Source organism: Arachis ipaensis, chromosome B10 (genome assembly GCF_059453495.1).
Source record: "Arachis ipaensis isolate K30076 ecotype BB chromosome B10, ASM5945349v1, whole genome shotgun sequence".
Taxonomy (NCBI): Eukaryota; Viridiplantae; Streptophyta; class Magnoliopsida; order Fabales; family Fabaceae; genus Arachis; species Arachis ipaensis.
Window position 1 is genome coordinate 55,582,946 of NC_142435.1, and position 19,336 is coordinate 55,602,281.

Sequence of the window (19,336 nt, forward strand, 5' to 3'; positions counted from 1 at the left end):
GCATGCCATTGTTCTTTATTTTGTATTTTACTGATTCAAAATGCTTCATTTTTTCCCCAGTTAAAAAGCTTGTGTTCCTTGTTGTCTGCAGGTGGTTCTGTTTTTTGAAAATATGGGCTTGGATAAAGAAACTATTGGGAGAATTATTTTTCGCTGCCAGCATTGATAAAACTCTTTAGAGGAAGATTGAATTCCTTTCTAGGGTTGGCGTTTTTTAAGCTTATTTTCCTGGGATAAGTAGAAAATATCCGGAATTACTTGTAACCAACACTGATACAACTATATTGTATCCGGAAATTTTTGGTTCACTAAGTATATAAATGTTTATTTTTCTATGATAAGTCTTCAATTAGTTTTCTTTAGTAATTTGATTCAAATAGTTTAACCTTGTTTATTGACAATAAATTTAAAAAAAATAGTTGGAACTAATTTCAATGCAACATGAGAAAACTATTGTAAATAAAGAATAATATAGTTATAAAAAACTGTTGTCAAAAGTCACAAAAGGCAATGGTATTAAAACCGTTGTCAAAGACAGCTACAAAATGACAATGGTATTAAAAACCGTTGCAAAAACACAACCAAAGGCAACGCTTTTAAACCGTTATCTTTATGAACAACAAAATTACAACAATTTAAAACCGTTGTCTATCCAGTTACGGTTTTAAACCGTTACGTCATCAAAGAGAACGGTTTTAAACCGTTGCCTATCCAGTAACGGTTCTAAACCGTTCTTTAAAAATTGTTGTCCAAACCGTTGTCTATGCTAGTAACTATGGCAACGGTTTTTTGGTTGTCATTGCCTTAGGTATAAAACCGTTGCCTTTGAGCATTGGTAAAGGCCGCATATACCACAGGTCAAAAACCGTTGCCAAAGCGTTGCCTAAAGTTTTAGGAACGGTTTTTTGATCTATGACAATGGTTTTTGACCGTTGTGAAAACCCTTATTTGTTGTAGTGATGGAAGGATTAGCGTTAGTGACTAGAGAGTTAGCCAACAACTTCCAATTGCAAATTAACACTTGAGTACTCCAACACAAGGGTCTCCTATTAATCAACTCCAAGGTCAAGTTAAGAGCCTACTCCATTGACATGGATGCCAATGTCACAGACATGTAAAGGGAAAAGAGAAGAGACATGGTAACTAAAATTAAATTAATAAAAGCTAATTTTTGAGTAATAAATTAAGGAAAGATGATATTCAAACCAATAATGAAATTAAATGTAAAAATAATTCTTGCATTAATAAACTCAAAAATCAAAGATATCCATATGTAAATCTGAACAGGGTAAATGGGTGATTGAAAGAGTAAGGAAATAAGAAAACAAACTAGAATGACGAAAACTTCAACGGAGGTAGTAACTCTTCTCAATATCCAAATCAAAAGCATAAAACTCTAAAACTATGAATGTGAAGAACCCTAGAGGAAGTAGTATTTTTCTCTCTAAGATTCAAAACTAAACTAAAAACTGTGTGAAAGTTAATGTGTGTTGAGTCTCTGCTTGTCCCCTAGCTCTAGACTGTGTTTTTGGGCCAAAAACTGGGTCAAAACTTAGCCCAAAATTGCCCCCAGTGTCTTCTGCACTTTCTGCACGTGGCGCATGTCACGCGTACGCGTCAGTCACGCGTACGCGTCGATGGTCCTCTTCGCATGTCACCCGTACGCATCAGTTACGCGCACGAGTCGCTGTGCAATCTCGCTTGTCACGCGTACGCGTCAGGTACGCGCACGCGTCACTGTGAAAATCTCCAAATCACGCCCATGCGCGAGCCATGCGTGCGCGTCGATCCTCACTGGTCATCTCCTTTATTTCTTGTGTTCCTTCTATTTTTGCAAGCTTTCTCTCCATCCTTTAAGCCATTCCTGCCTTATACAGCCTGAAAACACTTAACGCACGGATCACAGCATTGAATGGTATAAAGGGAAATTAAAATAGACAATTTAAAGGCTTAGGAAGCAAGTTTTCAATTATAGAACAAAATTGGGAAGGATGTGTAAAACCATGCAAATTACATGAATAAGTGTGCAAAGAATTAATAGAAACCACTCAAATTAGCACAAGATAAACCATAAAATAGTGGTTTATCAATCTTCCCACACTTAAACATTAGCATGTCCTCACGCTAAGCTCAAGGAGACAAAAGGAATGAATGGGGGAAAGTAAGACTCATGAGATGCAACCTATCTATGCGAATGCAACTATATGCTAAGATGTTTCTATCTACTTAGTTAAAAGTAAACAAATTCTCCAAGACAAACATAACTCAGATTCCACTAATTCAAATCACACAGAAAAAGACAGGTAAACTTGTAAGAAGATAGCTCATGAAAGCCGAGAACATAGAATCAAGCATTGAACCCTCACTGGAAGTGTATATGCACTCTAATTGCTCAAGTGTCTAGGGTTAATCCACTCTACTCTTCTCTAGTCATGCTTTCTAAACTTTGTTCTTCATCTAACCAATCAACAAATACTTAGTGTACAAATGCAAACATCATGAGGTCTTTTCAAGGTTGTAATGGGGCTAAGGTAAGGGTGATGATATATGTATGGCCAAGTGAGCTATAATATGAATCTTTGACTAACCTAAGCTCCCACCTAACATACACACACTCTATGTAATTCTAAAATCATGCCTAGCTACCCAAAAATTCCACTTTTGCATCACATACTCATGTATCAATTTTTAATTCCACCACATATGCATTGATCTTTTATTGAACTTAGCATTGGGGTAATTTTGTCCCCTATTCATAAGTATTTTTTTTTTTGGTTTTTTTTATATATAAATGAAAGCATAATATAACAATGCATATGTTTTTTCAATTTTTACATGAGTAAGTGGTGCACGGAATTGTGATTACACTTTTCACAACTCTGGTATAATTAACCAGCAAGTGCACTGGGTCGTCCAAGTAATACCTTACGTGAGTAAGGGTCGATCCCACAGAGATTGTCGGCTTAAAGCAAGCTATGGTCATTGATGAGTCTGAATTCACACCCCATTCAAAAATGGTGAATCAGTTCTTCTGGCAAGCGCACCAAAATTATCGTCAAGTAATAACCCACAGTGGAGTGTGATCGTATCCACATAGATTGGTAAATTTGAGCAGTTTTAATCAATTGATGAATTAGTCAACTGGAACAGATAGATTGTGATTTGCAGAATTATAAATGACAGAAATATAAATGGCTAAAATGTAAAGGAAAGCAATAAAGTGCAGAAATAGAAATGGCAGAATGTAAAGTGCAGAATCATAAATGACTCAATTGTAAATGGGAATGGGGAATTGCAAAATGTAAAAGCAAACTATAAAGAAAGTGATAGATAAGAATGGGAAAATTCATTACGATCAAGAGATGTTGTCTCTTTGGATCAATTCCAGCTTATATCCTCTTCAATCATGCAACTCATTGACCTCTTGGCAATCATGATTGATTGAGCCCCAATCCCTTGGTGACTCAATCTCTCAGATCTTGATCAATAGTCAATTCCTTGGTCTAATTGTTCATGAAGAGAGATATGCTTGGTCCCTGATTATACCACGCATCATCATAGGTCCAAGCAGAGGGAGGATTATATGTCACCATATCCAAACACCAAAACCCAGATTCTACTCAAGTGTGAGAAGGGATTTCAAGCATGGTTTCATGTATCCTTTCCCAAGGTTCCCATGAAACCCATTTTGCATTCAATCTCTTTTCCAAGATAATTGAATACTAAGCATTAAAAACAAAATTCCTTCTAGCAAATCAAAGAGAAGATGAAGAGAAGAAGAATTTCACTATCATCAATCCATCAAGTACAACAGAGCTCCCTCTCTCAATGAGAGGGAATTTAGCTACTCATAGCTCAAAGAAAACTACTCAAAAGTAAAGAAGATGATGAAGTGTAAAATTGAATTTAAAACTAGTCTCTCTAACTGCTTAACCCCCTTTTTCAGTACTTCTTGGGGGTATTTATACTACTCCTAGCTCTCAAAATAAAAGAATTACAAAAGTGAAAAAGGAAAATTACAATTTGGAGGGAAAGGAAACTCAATAAAAGTGACTTCCCAGCTGGCGTGTGGCTGGCGCTTCAGTAGTGTGTCACGTGCTCCTCCAATTCTGGCTTGGCGTGCCACGCCTTCAAGCTCAAGTGGCACACCCAGGGTCTTTTAATACCTATGTAGCCTGGCGTGTCACGCCTTCGAGCTCAAGTGGCACGCCCTAGCCTCTTTCCTCTTCTTCTTGCCTCTGGAGACTTGAACTAGCGTGGCACGCCCAGGGTCTGGTGTGCCACGCCTTTGCTGCACGCTTGAACAAGTTCTCTGGAAAGTTGAATAAGTGTGGCACGCCCAAGGTCTGGCGTGCCACGCCCTTTGTAAGCAAGTGATTCTTCTGTTTGGCGTGCCACGCCACGAACTCAAGTGGCACGCCCCAATGGCTTTTGCTTCCTGAATAACACTGGCGTGCCACGCCTGGGGTTCAAGTGGCATGCCTAAGTGAGGAATAGTGAATGGCGTGCCACGCCCTCGACACCAAGTGGCACGCCCATGTATTTGGCCTCCTTCATCCTTTCTGGAAACTTGTACCAGCGTGCCACGCCTAGAGGCTGGCGTGCCATGCCCATGATCTTGCCTTGGTTCCAGCAGCTGGCGTGCCACGCCCAGCACTCAAGTGGCATGCCATAGTGAGATTCTTAGACTGGCGTGCCATGCCTTCGATACCAAATGGCACGCCCAGCCCTTGCTTTGGCCTCTTTCTGCATTGGCGTGCCATGCCTGGTCTCTCAAGTGGGACACCTAAGTGAGATTGAGAGCCAGGCGTGCCACGCCTTCGACCTCAAGTGGCATGCCTAGACTTTTTCAGCCCCTTCTCTGGGATTTAGTACCAGCGTGCCACGCCATGCTACTCAGGTGGAACGGCCATACAATTGTGGACTTCTCAAGCTTGGCGTGCCATGCCTAAGTGACTTTTTGGAGCTGGCGTGCCACGCCTTCGATACCAAGTGGCACGCCATAGTGATGGTTCCTCCTGGAATGATGAGCTGGCGTGCCACGCCCCTTGGCTCAAGTGGAACGCCCATAGTAGGTGATGGTTAGGCGTGCCATGCCCAACCTGGCGTGCCACGCCCCTTTAGTGTCCTCCATTGTTGCTCTCTGGAACTTTGTACTAGCGTGCCACGCCCAGTCCCTGGCGTGCCATGCCCATGTGAATGCTTGAGACTCCCTTCTGGATTTTATTACTGGCATGCCATGCCAGTGCATTTTTTTTTACGTTAGCTCCAAGTGGCACGCCAGTTTCACACGCCCAGCTTCTTTGTTGCTTTCTTCCCATTTTTGATGTCTTTTTCACCTGAAATTTAGCACAACTCATCTCAAAGCAATGTACCATAATATTCATCAAATAATGCATGAATATCAATGATCAAATGAGATTTATGCTCTTTTATGGTCCTCTTTATGCAAGAAAGAAGGGTAGATGATGCAAGTCATCAGTCATCCTGTAAATCTTAGTCAGGCGGATTCAAATGGTTATGAGATTTTGATAATTAAAAGATAAATAGAACGTAAATTAAAATAAAGATACTTATGTAATTCATTGGTGGGAATTTCATATAAGCGTTTGGAGATGCTTTGTTGCTTCTGAACCTCTGCTTTCCTACTGTCTTCATCCAACCATGCGTGCTCCCTTCCATGGCAAGCTGTATGAGCCTCCCGGATGAAAAATACCAGGTACGGTTTCTGCACTGCTAATCAACTGTCGAATTTCTCGTCTCGGATGAAAAATACCAGGTACAGCTACCGCACGGCTAATCATCTGTCAGTTCTCACTAGCATCGGAATAGAATCTCTCTATCCTTTTGCACACTGTCACTACGCCCAAAATTCGTGAGTTTGAAGCTCATCATAGTCATCCCTTCTCAGATCCTACTCGGAATACCACATACAAGGTTTAGACTTTCTGGATCTCAGGAATGCTGCCAATTGGTTCTAGCCTATACCACGAAGATCCTAATCTCACGGACTCGGTGCGGGGATTAGAGACCCAAGAGAATATACTCCGGCTGTTGTCCAATGACTACGTTGAACATCATGTAGACCACTTGTGGTTGTCAGGCACGCGGATCTTGGCTAAGCGAGTAACGAAGATAGTGGGTGATTGTCACGGGTCACCCCTTCATTCTGACTTAGCTAAATTAAGTATGAGAGTATATCTTGGAGAAGAAGTAGGCGTGAATTGAAAGAGAAACAATAGTACGTACATTAATTCATGAAGAACAGCAGAGCTCCACACCTTAATATATGAGGTGTAAAAACTCCACCGTAGAAAATACATAAGAGAAAAAGGTATAGGCATGGCCAAATGGCCAGCCTTCAAATGTAACATAAGATAATAAAGTATCCAAAAGATGATAATGTATATGAATACAATAGTAAAACGTGCTATTTATACTAAACTAGTTACTAGGGATTACAGAAAATAGGTAACTAAGCGCAGATAGTTCAGAAATCCACTTCTGGGGCCCACTTGGTGTGTGCTTGGGCTGAGCATTGAAGCTTTCACGTGCATAGGCTATTCTTGGAGTTAAACGCCAGCTTGGGTGCCAGTTTGGGCGCTTAACTCTAGTTCTGGTGCCAGTTCTGGCGTTTTACGCCAGAAAAGGGTCTCTGGTGGGCGTTTAAACGCCAATTTGGGCCATCAAATCTCGAGCAAAGTATGGATTATTATATAATTCTGGAAAGCCCAAGATGTCTACTTTCCAACGCAATTAAGAGTGCGCCAATTGGGCTTCTGTAGCTCTAGAAAATCTATTTCGAGTGAAGGAGGGTCAGAATCCAACAGCATCTGCAGTCCTTTCTTAGCCTCTGAATCAGATTTTTTGCTCACGTCCCTCAATTTCAGCCAGATTTTTTTCAGCGCTTGTAAAGTAGTGTTCAGACAGTTTATGGTAGAGTTAAGTGTATTCTGAATGTCTTGTTGTCCTTGCGCAAGAGAGCGAAGCATATCATCATTAGAAGAGGAAGGGGGGTAAGTGATTTGAGGGGTCTGCTGTTGGTTGTTCTGAGATGATTGGGACTGCCTTAGGTGTGGTGCTCGGTAAGGCTGGCCTTGGTTTTGCTGTTGGTAAGGAGGGTTCTGCTGATACCGGTTTTGCTGATTATTGTTGTTGTTCCACCTCTGATTTCCACCGTTGTCTATGCCTCCTCGGTTATGGTTGTCCCTCCATCCTTGGTTGGATTATCCCTCCATCCCTGGTTGGAGTTGTCTTGCCAACCATGATTGTGGTTCTCACCTTGGTTATAATTGTCGCCTTGTTGATAGTATCCTTGATTCGGGCGGTCGTAGAAATTATGGGTAGCTGCCTAGGTGTTGTCTTCTTGTTGGAGCTGCGGACATTCATCAGTGTAATCAGTATAGAAGGCACATATTCCGCACACTCTCTGAGGAACTAACTATTGACACTGTTGATGTGGGAAAGGCTGAGGTTGTTGTTGATTCAGCTGTAGCTACTTCAGTATGTTGGTCAACTCTCCCAGAGTCTGTGTGAGAGCAGCAATCTCACTACTAGAGAAAACTTCTGCAATAGCCTTGGGATGGTTGTTCCTGTGCCTGGCATTCCGGGTAGACTCAGTTAGATCGGCAATCAGCTGCCACGCTTCTGTCGCCGTCTTGTACTTCTTCAGAGAGCCATTATTCGCAGCATCTAATGTAGTCTTATCCTGAGGCTTCATGCCTTGTGTGAAGTAGCTAATCAACACCAACTGGTCAATCTTGTGGTGGAGACATGAGTCTAGGAGATTCCTGAAGCGTTCCCAATATTCATAAAGAGTCTCTGATTCACCTTGGATAATGCAGGAAATTTCTTTCCTCAGTCTATCTGTAACTTCAGCCGGAAAGTATTTGTCCAGGAACTCCCTTCTGAACAGATCCCAATTAGTACCAACTTTTTCAGGTTGAGTGTAGAACCACTCCCTTGCCTTCCCCTCAAGAGAAAACGGGAAGGCATATAGCCAAATAGTAGTCTCATCTGCGCGATGACACCTAGTAGTTGAGCAGACTGTCTGAAAATCTCTAAGGAGCTTGATAGGCTCTTGAGCAGGTAAGCCATGAAACTTGGGCAGTAAGTTGATTAGCGCAATCTTCAGTCCAAAATCTGCAGCCAGATTTGGGTGATGCGCTTGATATGGTTGCAGTGTAAAGTCTGGAGCTCCTGCTTCATGGAGAGTAATCCTTCGGGGCTCCACCATGTTACCTGTGCGTAAATCAACAGAATCAGTAGAAGAAGAGCTTATTTCTTCCTCAAATGGCGCTTCAGATTCGCCCTCAGATGAGACTGGTGAATTGGTAGTAACCACTTCACCACCCTCGGAGGCTAACCGACGCCGAGCTCGCCTAATACGTGAAATAGTTCTTTCGATTTCAGGATCAAATGCGGCTAAGCTCGGATCAGGTAGTGAGCGCGTCATTCAATGAAAGAAACATACAGCTCATGGTAATAAAATAAAATAAAGTATGAAAATATGTAAAATTAAAAATATTTACACCAACCAATAATTTAGCACACTGTTGCAACTCCCCGGCAACGGCGCCAAAAATTGACGGGCGGAAAATTGCCAATTAAGAATTTATAATAAGAACAGCGTTGCGAGTACAGTTCTTAACCGATGAAAATTCCGCTTATCAATTTAGAAAGAGTTGTCACAATTTAAGAATAAAATACTGGGAGTAGAATTCCCAGGATGTCTCCCAACGAGTTGACAAAAGAGTGATATTTTAATGGTCAGGAATTTTTCCGAGAAATTTTAGAGTTGGAGAACAGAAAAATAAATGATTATAAATTAAAGCAATGAAAATTAACGAGAGATTTTGTGTAATTGAATTAAAGAAGCCTTGACCAGGAGAAGATTAATCGGAAGTTCTATCCTTGTTGAATTTTCCCAAGTGTAATAGTAAGAGGTTGTTGCTTTTACTTAGTTAACCTTTACCGAATAAAGGAAAGTCAAGTAATTGAGCCAACTCTAATCCACAAGTCCTAATCCTCTCCTATGGAAGGATTAGCGTTAGTGACTAGAGAGTTAGCCAACAACTTCCAATTGCAAATTAACACTTGAGTATTCCAACTCAAGGGTCTCCTATTAATCAACTCCAAGGTCAAGTTAAGAGCCTACTCCATTGACATGGATGCCAATGTCACAGACATGTAAAGTGAAAAGAGAAGAGACATGGTAACTAAAATTAAATTAATAAAAGCTAATTTTTGAGTAATAAATTAAGGAAAGATGATATTCAAACCAATAATAAAATTAAATGTAAAAATAATTATTGCATTAATAAATTCAAAAATCAAAAATATCCATATGTAAATCTGAACAGGGTAAATGGGTGATTAAAAGAGTAGGGAAATAAGGAAACAAACTAGAATGACGGAAACTTCAACGGAAGTAGTAACTCTTCTCAATATCCAAATCAAAAGCATAAAACTCTAAAACTATGAATGTGAAGAACCCTAGAGGAAGTAGTATTTTTCTCTCTAACATTCAAAACTAAACTAAAAACTGTGTGAAAGTTAATGTGTGTTGAGTCTCTGCTTGTCCCCTGGCTCTAGTCTGTGTTTCTGGGATGAAAACTGGGTCCAAAGTCAACCCAAAATCACCCCCAGCATCTTCTGCACTTTCTGCACGTGGCGCACGTCACGCGTACGCGTCAGTCACGCGTACGCATCGATGGTCCTCTTCGCATGTCACGTGTACGCATCAGTTACGCGCACGAGTCGCTGTGCAATCTCATTTGTCACGCGTACGCGTCAGTCACGCGCACGCGTCGCTGTAAAAATCTCCAAATCACGCGCATGCATGAGCCATGCGTGCGCGTCAATCCTCACTAGTCATCTCCTTTATTTCTTGTGTTTCTTCCATTTTTGCAAGCTTCATCTCCATTCTTTAGGCCATTCCTGCCCTATACAGCCTAAAAACACTTAATGCACGGACCACGACATCGAATGGTATAAAAGGAAATTAAAATACACAATATAAAGGTTTAGGAAACAAGTTTTCAATTATAGAACAAAACTGGGAAGGTTGTGTAAAACCATGCAAATTACATGAATAAGTGTGCAAAGAATTGATAGAAACCACTCAAATTAGCACAAGATAAACCATAAAATAGTGGTTTATCAATCTCCCCATACTTAAACATTAGTATGTCCTCATGCTAAGCTTAAGGAGACAAAAGGAATGAATGGGGGAAAGTAAGACTCACGAGATGCAACCTATCTATGAGAATGCAACTATATGCTAAGATGTTTCTATCTACTTAGTTAAAAGTAAACAAGTTCTCCAAGACAAACATAAATCAGATTCCACTAATTCAAATCACACAGTAAAAGACAGGAAAACTTGTAAGAAGATAGCTCATGAAAGCCGGGAAAACATAGAATCAAGCATTGAACCCTCACTGGAAGTGTATATGCACTCTAATTGCTCAAGTGTCTAGGGTTAATCCACTCTACTCTTCTCTAGTCATGCTTTCTAAACTTTTTTCTTCATCAAACCAATCAACAAATACTTAGTGTACAAATGCAAACATCATGAGTTCTTTTCAAGGTTGTAATGGGGCTAAGGTAAGGGTGAGGATATATGTATGGCCAAGTAAGCTATAATATAAATCTTTGACTAACCTAAGCTCACACCTAACACACACACACTCTATGTAATTCTAAAATCATGCCTAGCTACCCAAAAATCCTACTTTTGCATCACATACTCATGTATCAATTTTTAATTCCACCACATATGCATTGATCTTTTATTGAACTTAGCATTGGGGTAATTTTGTCCCCTATTCATAAGTATTTTTTTTTGTTTTTTCTATATATAAATGAAAGCATAATATATCAATGCATATGGTTTTTTAATTTTTACATGAGTAAGCACCCAAATTTCCAATATTTTTGTCAATAAAACACAACACATTCTCATTAACCCAAGTTCCCATAATTCCCCACACTTAGTTGACACACAATCTCTATCTTAAGCTAACCAAAGATTCAAATAGGGTAATTATTTGTTTTTCTACTTAAGGCTAGTGATGTGGTAAAATATAGAACAAATGGGGATTAAAAGGCTCATAGTGGCAAACAAAGGTAATTGAAGTGGTAGGCTATTTGGGATAAGTGAGCTACTAACAAATGATGGCATCAATCATATGTATGCATGCAAATACACTAAACAATGGACATATAGAATGAAAGAAACTATAGATTCCAATCATAGAGAAGAAAACACACAAGAATAAAAATCATGGTTAAATAATGTAACCATATAATTAAGCTCAAAATCTCACAGGTTGTGTATTCTTAGCTATAACCCATGTTCCAAATTAAAATCTCCAAATAAGTTTAACACAAATTTGAATTTGAATTAGTGAAATTCTATAAAATAGGGTCTTAAAAAGAAATTTATTACTTCAACCAAGCAAAACATACATGCAAGCAACTATTATCATGCAATCTATCCTACCTAATAAAAGAAAAAGTCAAATGGTGGTGTTAAGAGAGAGAAATTACCTCCGGAAGTCAGGGACTGACCTCCCCACACTTAAGTCATGGCACAGTCCTCTGTGCCATCAGTAAGGAGCAAGGTAGGGCTGGAAGCATCGCCTCCACTGTCTGGCTCGCCATGGCTCCCTGTGCTACTAGGTGAAGGGGAATCCGGGTTGTCCTTCTGTTTCAGAGGTGGGTGAGTACCAACGACGAGTTCCTTCAGATAGTTGTATTGGCGCTTGTTACGGCGCTCCATTTACTCTATCCGCCGGTCTTGCCGGTCGAACCGCTCAAGGATCTGAAGGTACATCTGATGGGTGGATGGTGCTTGTGGTGTGGATGAAGGTGGAGTAGAAGAAGGAAGAGTGTCCAAAGATGGGCCTGGAGGCCGGCTCGTAGAGGGAACAAGTGGTCTGATGTACTTCCCATTCGGGACATACTGATCGGCCCTTGGGATCATGACCTTCGTGTCTCCTGCCCGATAGGAAACACCTGCTGTAGAGACTAAATCTGAAACCAATGCAGAGAAAGGCAGGTTACCTGCAATCTGTACGTGTCCCATTTCCTGCCGGATGAGTCGGGGCAGGTTGAGAGATTACTCTGTCAGAATGCACCAAATGAGAACAGCCATGTCCACTGTGAAGGTGGACTCGTGAGTGCTCAGAAAGATATAGTGGGACATAATCTGTGCCCACACGCGAGCCTCCAAGGTAAGAGATTGGGCTGAGATGCTCTTGGGTTTTGACTGATGCTGCCCATAGATTCAGGTGCTGCCAGGTTTGTCTATAACTCCAAGGATGCTATCCCAGTCAAACTGATACATCTGGCACTTAAGAGAGGCCTCTTGATATGCATCCAATTCCTCGGGGCTTGGTGGAAGATCCAGTGCTCGCTGTATGGCACTCTCGGAGACAGGGACTTGTTGCTAACGAACATAGACAGTCGGCAGGGTAGGCGAGTAGAAGTTGGAGTAGAATTCAACTACACATCATAAGTTGGCCTCTCGCGGCTGCCTCCTCAAAAATCTCCACTGTCTCCTCTCGATAAGGGATCTACAAAATCAACAAAATAGGTTGGGACAATGAGTATATGTTCATTATTGTAGTTCCTCTCAACTAGGATGGGGAACATCTGCTCGCAATAATGGTTGGTGAACCGTGTGGAGTCCCGTGCGGGAAAGGCTTTCTTTGCTTCATCAACTTTAATGATCCTCTTCACCCGCGTTGTTTGTGGCTTGATTCTTGTAGATGGTGGCGCCTTAGCTGGAGTTCTCTTGGTTCCCCTCCTTGTCGGTGGCTTTTCAGAAGCTTTCTCCTTTCCCTTTTTAGTGGCCATCCTAAAAAGAAGGAAGAAAGAGAATTAAATTCAAGTATAGAGTACTAACAATTGAAAGGAGGAAAATCCATGTAATAATAAATGCCAGAGTAATAATGATGTCCTATACACGGTAGCTACAACATGCATGGAAGATATGAAGTCAAATTCATAAAGGCAATTCATAACAAGTAGATGCAGAACGGTTAAAAACATGCAAGTAATAGGCATGAGAAGCATAACTCAAGCATCAATTATTAAATGTACCAATTTAAAGAGCATTTATATGATGATAATTGTGAATGATAATCCCAATACATCTGGATTGGAAGTGTGGTGAAAAAGAGAGGCATTAAAGTGTGAGAGTAAAACAAAATAGAGTTCAAAATGCCATAAGTGCTTTTTCACAAACACTTGGTGTGCAAGTTAAAATAGGAATGAAAATAATGAATCCAAATGTATATGAGAGACAAATTTAAATGTCAACTGTCAAATCACTCCTCATAAGATCCACAAGTTCAAGTATAAGAAAGTAACATCCAAATAAAACTCCAACACCAACATAAAAATGCATGAAAAAGAAATCATAAATAACTAAGGTAATATAAAATGGATAAGAAAGAAAAATAATTAAATGCAGTAATTGAAAGATAAATGAAAGAGTAGAGGAGAGAAAAGAAAGAAACCTGAGGTAGAAGATGAAAAAGGGAGGAAGAAAGTAGTAGATAGTAAGAAGGAATAATGAAGAAAGAAGGAAGAAGAAATAAGGGAGAATTAGGATTGAAAAAGAATTAGGATTAGGGGAGGGAATAATTGAAATCTGGCGGCGTACTGGTTTAACCATGCGGCGCATGCGACGCACGCGAGTATCGCACTCGTACGCGTAGGTCGCGTAAAATTTAAGCGACACGTAAGCGTCTGGGACGCATACGCGTGACATGGGTTGTGCCAATCGCGTGAAGGCAGCCCCGAGCATGCACATCTCTCGGGTTGGAATGCATGAGAGCCAAAAAGACATACGACCCGTGCGCGTCAGGTACGCGCATGCGTGGATAGCCAGGTAGTGAAACTGACACGAACGCGTCAGGGGCGCGTACGCGTGGCTAAATTTGTGCCTCTAGCACAGTTCTAGCACGAGGTCAGCACAACTCTCTATTCAGCACGCTATTTACGCCGATTTCCAGGGTCACGCGTACGCGTTAGGGAGGCCTACGTGTGGGTTGCTGAAAGCGCAAGCGACGCGCACGCGTGAAAGACACGTACGCGTGAGCTTGCTTGTGCACAAAGCACGCTTCCTTCACCACTCCCGCGCAACTCTCTATTCAATTCCTATTCCTTTCGCAATCACAAGTGACGCGTGTGCGTCCTAGACGCTTGCACGTCGAATGCGTTTTTTTTATATATACATAATGCAGGGAGTTATGCAGAAATTATGAATGAACACTGATAAAAAGAAATGAAAACTAATCTAAGAGTAAAAAGGGACGATCATACCATGGTGGGTTGTCTCCCACCTAGCACTTTGCTTTTACGTCCTTAAGTTGGATGGTCCACAAGCTCAGTCTTCTTCTGTTGGTATACAGCTTCAAGCGGTGGCCATTGACTTTGATGAATTTGGAGTTTGCAGGATGATTCAGGTGGAAGATTCCGTATGGCTCTGCCTTCTCTACTCTATAGGGACCTTCCCACCTTGATCTCAGCTTGCCTGGCATGAGCCTCAATCTTGAGTTGTAAAGGAGAACTAGCTCCCCAGGTCTGAACTCTTTTCTCTTGATATGCTTGTCATGCACAACCTTCACCCTTTCTTTGTATAGCCTGGAGTTGTCATATGCTTCAAGTCGAATGTTCTCCAATTCTACTAGTTGCAGCTTCCTTTCAGCACCAGCTTTCTCAAATCCCATGTTGGATTCCCTTACCGCCCAGAAAGCTTTGTGCTCCACCTCCACTGGAAGATGACAAGCCTTGCCATAGACCAGGCGAAATGGACCCATTCCTATGGGTGTCTTGTATGCCGTCGGATAAGCCCAGAGTGCATTTACAAGCCTGGTGCTCCAGTCTTTTCTATGAGGCTTGACAATCTTCTCCAGTATGCACTTTATCTCTCTGTTAGACACCTCGGCTTGCCCATTGGTCTGGAGATGGTAAGCTATTGCTACCTTGTGAATAATGCCATGTTTCTTCAGTAGACCTGTTAATCTCCTGTTACAAAAGTGAGTGCCTTGATCACTCATGATTGCTCGTGGTGATCCAAAGTGACAGATAATATTATTTTGCACAAAGAAGACAATGGTGTTAGCATCATCAGCACGGGTGGGAATTGCTTCCACCCATTTATAAATATAATCAACAGCTAACAATATGTATAAGAAACCACTAGAGTTTGGAAATGGACCCATGAAGTCAATGCCCCAAACATAAAAAATTTCACAGAACAACATAAGTTGTTCTGGCATCTCATCCCTCTTGGATATATTCCCAAACCTTTGGCGTGGGGAGCAAGATTTACAGAAGGCAGCAGCATCCTTAAAAAGAGTTGGCCACCAGAATCCACAGTCTAAAATTTTTCTAGCTGTTCTTTGAGGACCAAAATGTCCACCACTCACAGAGGAGTGGCAGGCCTCTAAAATTGACTAGAATTCTGATTGAGGCACACACCTTCTAATTATCTGGTTAGCACCATACCTCCATAAATATAGGTCATCCCATATGTAATATTTGGACTCGCTTTTCAACTTGTCCTTTTGATGCTTAGTAAAATTGGGAGGGAAGGTATGACTAACTAAATAATTAGCTATAGGTGCATACCAAGGAACTACCTCAGATATTGCGTGCAAGCTATCAAATGGAAAAGAATCATTGATAGGAGTGGAGTCATTCTTAATGTGCTCTAGGCGACTCAAGTGGTCCGCCACTAAATTCTGGGAACCACTCCTATCTTTGATTTCTAAATCAAATTCTTCCAGCAACAATATCCAACGTATTAATCTTGGTTTGGACTCTTTTTTAGCTAACAAATATTTTAGAGCTGCATGGTCTGAGTATACTACCACCATAGTACCAAGTAAGTAGGCTCGAAATTTATCCAGAGCAAAAACAACAGTCAAAAGCTCTTTTTTCAGTGGTAGTATAATTAGATTGAGCAGCATCTAAGGTCTTAGAAGCATAAGCAATTATGAAAGGGTCCTTACCTTCGCGATGAGCCAGCGCCGCTCCTATTTGCATGGTTGGAGGCGTCACACATAATCTCAAATGGCTGGCTCCAGTCAAGTCCTCTCACAATCGAAGCTTGAGTCAAGGTGATCTTCAGCTTATCAAACGCTTCCATGAAGTCCTCACTAAGCTCGAACTCAACATCCTTTTCAGCAGTCGGGATAAAGGCAATGCTACCTTACTGAAGTCCTTGATAAATCTCCGGTAGAAACCTGCATGACCAAGGAACGAACGGACTTCCCTCACGGAGGAGTGGTAAGGTAAACTAGAAATCACATCTACCTTTGCTGGATCTATAGAAATACCAGTATTAGAAACAACATGTCCTATAACAATACCTTGTTTTACCATAAAATGACATTTTTCAAAATTTAACACAAGGTTTGAACTAACACACCTGTCTAATACTCTAGCTAAACTATCCAAGCAAAGGTTAAATGAATCACCATACACACTAAAGTCATCCATGAAAACTTCCATACAACTCTCAAGAAGATTTGAGAAAATACTCATCATGCATCTTTGGAATGTAGCCGGTGCATTACATAAGCAGAAGGCATCCTCTTGTATGTATACGTTCCAAAGGGACATGTAAAAGTAGTTTTCTCCTGATCTTCAGGAGCTATATGAATTTGAAAATAGCCAGTATAACCATTTAAAAAATAGTAGTGTGATTTACCTGACAGGCGATCAAGCTTTTGATCAATGAATGGCAGGGGGTAGTGATCCTTGCAAGTAGCCTGGTTGAGGCGCCTGTAATCAATGCACACCCTTCAGGAGTTCTGCAGTCTAGTTGTCAGGAGCTCTCCATGCTCATTCTTCACTGTTGTAACTCCAGACTTCTTGGGCACCACTTGTACTGGGCTAACCCATTCACTATCCGAGATTAGATAGATGATGTCAGCTTGAAGCAACCTGGTCACTTCCTTCTTGACAACCTCTAGAATGGTGGGGTTCATCCGCCTTTGAGGTTGACGAACAGGCCTTGCTCCCTCTTCTAAAAATATCCGGCGCTCACAAACTTGAGGGCTGATGCCTACTATATCCGCCAAGCTCCACCCAATTACTTTCTTGTGTCTTCTCAGCACACTAAGCAGCTGCTCCTCTTGTTGGGAAGTGAGTTCCCTTGCAATAATAACTGGGAGCTTCTGATTATCCTCAAGGTAAGCATACTTGAGGTGGAGTGGAAGGGGCTTCAACTCCATTTTCTGCTCATGGCTAGGCACTTGATCATCTAGAGCTAGTGATAGTGGCAAGGTGTCTTCATCTTGTTCAAAGGGTTTCTCCACACTTGCACCTTGCTCCATGTGCATCTCTTCTACTTGGACGACAGCTGGAGTATAATCTCTTAGGCCTCTGGTTCACTTTGACTTGCATCTCCTGACAACAGAGCAGTCGAACTCACAGAGATCAGAACCTTCGTGGCAAAGGCTAGAACAAACGAGCTTTAAACTCACAAATGTTGGGTGTAGTGACAGTGTGCAAAAGGATAGAGAGATCCTATTTTGACACAAGTGAGAACCGACAGATGATTAGCCGTGCGGTAGCTGTGCCTGGTATTTTTCATCCGAGACGAGAGATCCGACAGATGATTAGCCGTACAGAAGCCGTGCCTGGACCATTTTCACTGAGAGGACGGATGGTAGCCATTGACAACGGTGATCCACCAACATACAACTTGCCATGGAAGGGAGCACGCATGATTGGATGAAGACAATAGGAAAGCAGAGGTTCAGAAGCAACAAAGCATCTCCAAACGCTTATCTGAAATTCCCACCAATGAATTACATAAGTATCTTTATTTTAATTTACGTTTTATTTATCTTCCAATTATCAAAACTCATAACCGATTGAATCCGCCTGACTAAGATTTACAGGATGACCATAGCTTGCTTCAAGCCGGCAATCTCCCTGGGATCGACCCTTACTCGCGTAAGGTTCTATTACTTGGACGACCCAGTGCACTTGCTGGTTAGTTGTACCGGAGTTGTGAAAAGTGTGATCACAATTCCGTGCACCAGGCATCTCCAAGATGTAAAAGTCAATAGGGAATGTGAGCCCCTTAATGCTTACCAGCACGTCCTCAGCAACTCTAACCACCGAGATTATACTTTTATCTGCCAAAACAAAACATGCTACCGACCTTTTTAAGGGAGGGGGCCTTAAAGCATCATATACAGATAATGGCATAATACTCACACATGCACCTAGATCACACATGCAGTCAAAAAATTGTACACCCTCAATAGTAATAGTAACCATGCATGGACCCGGATCACTACATTTTTCCGGTATAGCACCCATTAAAGCAGGAATAGAGCTACCTAGTGGAATAGTTTCTAAATCATGTAATTTATCTTTATTCATGCATAAATCTTTTAGAAACTTAGCATACTTAGGTACCTGGCGAATGGCATCAAAAAGGGGAATGGTTACCTCAACCTTTTTGAAGATCTCCACCATCTTGGGATCGAGCTCCATCTGCTTTCTGGACTTCCTAGCAAGGTGTGGGAAGGGAATGGGAATCGCTTCTCTTGTAACTTCATCTTCCTTTGGTGCTCCATTCCCTAGTTGAGCTGCTTCTTTTTCAACCATGTCTTGTACTACATCTTCCTCTTCAACATCCTCTACCTCAACTATGTCTTCAACTTGAATGTCTTCCTTTGAGCATGGCTCCTCATGATTCCTCTCTTGTAGTGTGGTTCTGGGCCTCAAAGTGATGGCATTGATTCCACCTTTGGGGTTGGGTAAAGGTTGAGAAGGAATTGCACTGGAGCTTGAAGGTTGATTGTTGGGGGTAGATAATGAATCCATCCGGGAGACGAGCGCTTGTAAAGTAGCGTTCAGACCATTTATGGTAGAGTTAAGTGTATTCTGAATGTCTTGTTGTCCTTGCGCAAGAGAGCGAAGCATCTCATCATTAGAAGAGGAAGGGGGGTAAGTGATTTGAGGGGTCTGCTGTTGCTTGTTCTGAGATGCTTGGGACTGCCTTAGGTGTGGTGCTCGGTAAGGCTAGCCTTGGTTTTGCTGTGGGTAAGGAGGGTTCTGCTGATACCGGTTCCGCTGATTGTTATTGTTGCTTCACCTCTGATTTGCATCGTTGTCTCTGCCTCCTCGGTTATGGTTGTCCCTCCATCCTTGGTTGGAATTATCCCTCCATCCCTGGTTGGAGTTGTCTCTCTACCCCTGGTTGGAGTTGTCTTGCCAACCATGATTGTGGTTCCCACCTTGGTTATAATTGCCGTTTTGTTGATAGTATCATTGATTCGGGCGGTTGTAGAAA